This window comes from Schistocerca piceifrons, chromosome 2 (assembly GCF_021461385.2).
Source record: "Schistocerca piceifrons isolate TAMUIC-IGC-003096 chromosome 2, iqSchPice1.1, whole genome shotgun sequence".
In the NCBI taxonomy this organism is placed as follows: domain Eukaryota; kingdom Metazoa; phylum Arthropoda; class Insecta; order Orthoptera; family Acrididae; genus Schistocerca; species Schistocerca piceifrons.
In genome coordinates, this window is record NC_060139.1 from 139,523,126 (window position 1) to 139,527,981 (window position 4,856).

A 4,856-nucleotide genomic window follows, 5' to 3' on the forward strand; every position below is an offset into this window, starting at 1 on the left:
ACATCAGGATTGATGGTCACGAAGTCAATGAAGTTAAGGAATTCTGCTACCTAGGCAGTAAAATAACCAATGACGGACGGAGCAAGGAGGACATCAAAAGCAGACTCGCTATGGCAAAAAAGGCATTTCTGGCCAAGAGAAGTCTACTAATATCAAATACCGGCCTTAATTTGAGGAAGAAATTTCTGAGGATGTACGTCTGGGGTACAGCATTGTATGGTAGTGAAACATGGACTGTGGGAAAACCGGAACAGAAGAGAATCGAAGCATTTGAGATGTGGTGCTATAGACGAATGTTGAAAATTAGGTGGACTGATAAGGTAAGGAATGAGGAGGTTCTACGCAGAATCGGAGAGGAAAGGAATATGTGGAAAACACTGATAAGGAGAAGGGACAGGATGATAGGACATCTGCTAAGACATGAGGGAATGACTTCCATGGTACTAGAGGGAGCTGTAGAGGGCAAAAACTGTAGAGGAAGACAGAGATTGGAATACGTCAAGCAAATAATTGAGGACGTAGGTTGCAAGTGCTACTCTGAGATGAAGAGGTTAGCACAGGAAAGGAATTCGTGGCGGGCCGCATCAAGCCAGTCAGTAGACTGATGACCAAAAAAAAAAAACAAAAAAAATCTCCTGCTTACTGTTGAGGAACGTTAACCACTGCGCCATCTGGGACACAGTGTTATCACAACTGCGCGGACTATTTCTGCTCGCTTCAAGGCTGACCCACACTCCCACTGAGCGCCATGTATCTGCCGCCCCTGCTGCTCTGAGTTTCCTGCAGCAGGTCGGACATACTTGTGCATCCGCACTGAAGAAGGTGGATCCATTGTCCATCTAGGCGAATCAGTTATATGAATGCCTGGTGTCTGTTCTTTTGGACATTCATATAATTGATTCTCATGGAAGGGCAATGAATCTACCTTCTTCAGTGCGGTTGCACAAGCACGTCTCATATCTGGCGGGAATCTCAGGATCAGCGAGCATGGAGGAAATGCATAGGGTCGGTGGATGGTGGTGCTCAGTGGGAATGTGGGTCTGTCGTGAAGCACACCAATACAGTCTGCACAGTTGCGCTCACACTGTGTCCCGGATGTTGCAGTGGTTAACGCACCTGCGTATTAAGTGGGAGATGCCGGGTTCGAATCATGGTCCGGTACACATTTTCAGCCATCGCCGCTGATTTCGCGCAATGTTCCGACGCATTTGACATCAGTAATTCCTTACATTTCCCTTCTTCCCCCTCCAAATTCAGTTTACATTTAGCGTATAACAACTATGGATTCCGCGTGGTGCCTGTTCTTTTGGACATGTCTGCAAGAACGGACACCATGCAATCATATGACTGATGCACAAGTGCGTCTGACCTCCTACAGGAATCTCAGAGCGGCGAGCGTCGAGGATATAGTCAGGGACGGCGGATAGGTGGCGTTCGGTGCGAATTTGGGTTGGCTGTGAAGCGCAGCTAGATAGTCTGCACATTTGCGGTAACACTGTCTCTCAGAACTCTCACTGGTTAACGCACCTGACTAGTAAACAGGAGATTCTGGGTTCGCATCCCCGGCTAGCACCCATTTTATCACTCGTCGCCGCTGATGCCGCGTAATGCCCCAATGCAGCTGACATCAGTAATCTCTTTCCCTTCCATTCTCCCCCCCCCCCCCCCTGCACCTACCGTTTACATATAATGTATCACAGCTGAGGATTCCGGGTGAAGTCTGTTCTTTCGGACATGTCCGAAAGAACAGACACCATGCATTCATGTAAATGTGAACAATCAGTCGTCAAATATAATGCACGTAAATATGAAATCGACAAACGTTGAAACTGAAAATTTCAAAGCTCCTTACGTAGGTTATTGTACACTGTAACATCCACGTGATACATTTTTGGCTACAGTGCGACGAGAGGAAATTATGCCTCTAACAGTTATAAACATTATCTATTCGACGTATGAAAAACAGTGAAAACTTATAAATATTAATTATTTATATAATATTCTATGATATAATTGGACATATCGATGTGTATCATACAAAGACAATGATAATTGTAAATTGCTTTTATGATCTGCGATTGTCTTCCTTAGTTTTTACCTTTTGTTGGTTGGCTTTTGTAAGTTGCGGACGCATATCAAACTGAGGTCTGTTAAGAAATTGTAATTATTTGTTATTACTTGAAAATAGAGTTCATTATTATTATAAATATGAGTGAATAATTATTTGTAACTTTAATTCCTCTCCCAGTAAGCATTATCTGTGTTAATTGTTTCTTTCCGCTGCAACGAGCGCAGCCATTGATGATAGCGATTTGTATCGCGTTTTTGACTGTGTTTTCTTTAGAAACAAATCAAATGTTTGCTTGATGAGGTCTAAATACTGCACAATATGAAAGTATAGTTTATAGCGTTTAATAAACATTTTAAATATTTACTTATTTGCTCTAACAATAGAAAGTCTCTATCAATTGTCTGCCGCCATCTTAACAAATATCACAGTGGCAAATTCAAATTACGCAACTCTGCAGACATAAATGCTGAACGTAATACAAATGTGTAAAAATAAATGTGCACCGGTGGTCCCGAACTCATTTTAATGAAAATAATTCGAATCACATTGGTTCGTTAAAAACAGTGCTTATAGCACGATCGTTATAACAAACTTTTCTAGCTGATGTATGGAGCCGAAATTAATTACGCACGAGTTGCGAAGAATATTGTTTCAGGTAACATACGTCAGTGTTGTGCGCGGCTGATATTCTGTGGTTTTAATGATCATTTTGCTGAAGATAACTGTTTCCATCATAATCCATAGTTGTATAGAATCTGTTGTATGAACTGTGATTTAGTGACACTTACACAACTTACAGACAACACTTTAACACGACGTTAACTTGGAGTTCTTTAGCAACTTGATCAAATATTTAGCCGGGAGAAAATTTATTTAGTAATTACTCAATGTAATAAAATACGATTATCATTTCCATTTAGAAATTAGTTAAATATCAAACCACTGAATAACACAGCGAACGCCACAACACATTCAGTAACATATAGCTGTGACATGATGTGGGTAAGAGCAGTTACATGTGGTGATGTCATTTTGCCTGTTGTTTCACATACGACACACGCCAGGAGGATGGTGAAATAATAATGTAAACACCTGAGTTATGTGTTACATAATAACGGAATCCGCAGATCATACTGAGAATGTATCCTATAAAACCTCAAAATAAATGAAAGTAGCGGTCCACATACAGAAAAAAAGGGCAAGTAGTAGACAAATTTGGGAAAGAAACAGATCTTAAGTAGTAATAAGCGTTGCTTGGTCAAGAACATTTCCCAAACTATACACGGCTAAAGTCGCTCATATCAAAAAACGCTAAATGTTCCAGAAGCAGTCCAGTCGTATTTTTAATGTCAGTCTGTTCATTCAAGATGTGTTCTGGCTGGTCTCTAAATGCTCTATAAATTTTCCAATTCTGTGCAGAATTTCTAAAGATTTTTCGATGTTATCTAACTTGTGGTATAATCGCCCGAATATCGTTGACAATGATTTACAACTATCGTTGGGGTTACTACGTTCTCTAAAACAAATGTTAAAACTTCTACCAGATGTCTTTAATATAAAAGTTATTTCATTCTCCGCAGCCGATTACATAATTTGCAGATTGTGTGTAAGGTTTACTAAGTTGGATACTATGACGTATGGTCAGTACGGAAGCCTATTCTTACTTTAAACTAAACTACACACTGCCCGAACAGGCCATGAAGGCACAACGGTACCGACCGACCGCCGTGCCATCCTCAGCCCATAGGTATCACTGGATGCAGATATGGAGAGGCATGTGGTCAGCACACCGCTCTCCCGGCCATATGTCAGTGTACGAAACAGAAGTCGCTACTTCTCAATCAAGTATCTCCTCAGTTTGCCTCACAAGGGCTGAGTCAACCCTGCTTGCTAATAGCGCTCGGTAGGCAGGATGGTCACCCAACCAAGTGCTAGCCCAGCCCGACAGCGCTTAACTTCGGTGATCTGACGGGAACCGGTGTTACCACTGCGGAAAGGCCGTTGGCCTCTTCTTACTTTGTGCTACGAAATTGTTCACCTATTCTTTGAGAAACAGATCAACTACATAGTAGGGACAAATACTTAGTTTTCGCTTCTTCCATTTTCTGCAATGTGACCTCATCAGTAATACTGTGATTAAGTAATTTTGCAGCAAACATTTCATCAACAATTTGCACACTGAAACTATTGTTCAGTGCTATATGTCTAATGATCGCGAATTCTCTGTCAATTTTGTTCTGTTCTAGAGGAATGTTTGAAAACGACCACGTGTGGTAATGTCAATAGCTGTACATAAGATTTTAATAGTCTAAAGCAGAATGACGCCACTTAAAAATTTCACAACCATCATAAAATATGATCTATAGTTTGGTTAATGCCACATTATGCTTCGTTGGGGCACAGAAGACGTTACTTTGGTTTCTGTCGAACATTCGTTGTCCAGTAGAACGCACTAGTTTGTATTAGCCAAAGATTCATCGAGGCAAACGCATATTTGCGAAGACAGTCTGTATGATCGTATCTCGGTCAGAAAAAGACGATGTGGAACGACAAAAATTACATAGTCTCTTGGTGTTTGAAAAAAAGCAAGCTGTGTTTATATACAGGGTGAGCGCAAAAGAGCTTTACATTTTCGAGGCTTCATACAAACGAAAAGGCACAACTTAATCGTTTTGAATTTTATCCTGTTAATAGAGTATCCCTGGAAGTTTACTTCACAGGTTTAGAGGGTTTCGATATGTGCTCCTCGCGTCACACAGTACACGTCGAGACGGTATTCATACTG

The 4,856-nt window shown here is 41.1% G+C and overlaps 1 pseudogene; it reads right to left on the reverse strand.

The window, feature by feature from the left end:
- Nucleotides 1–3,959: 3,959 nt before the first annotated feature.
- Nucleotides 3,960–4,077, reverse strand: LOC124778199 (annotated as a pseudogene).
- Between the last annotated feature and the right edge of the window lie 779 nt (nt 4,078–4,856).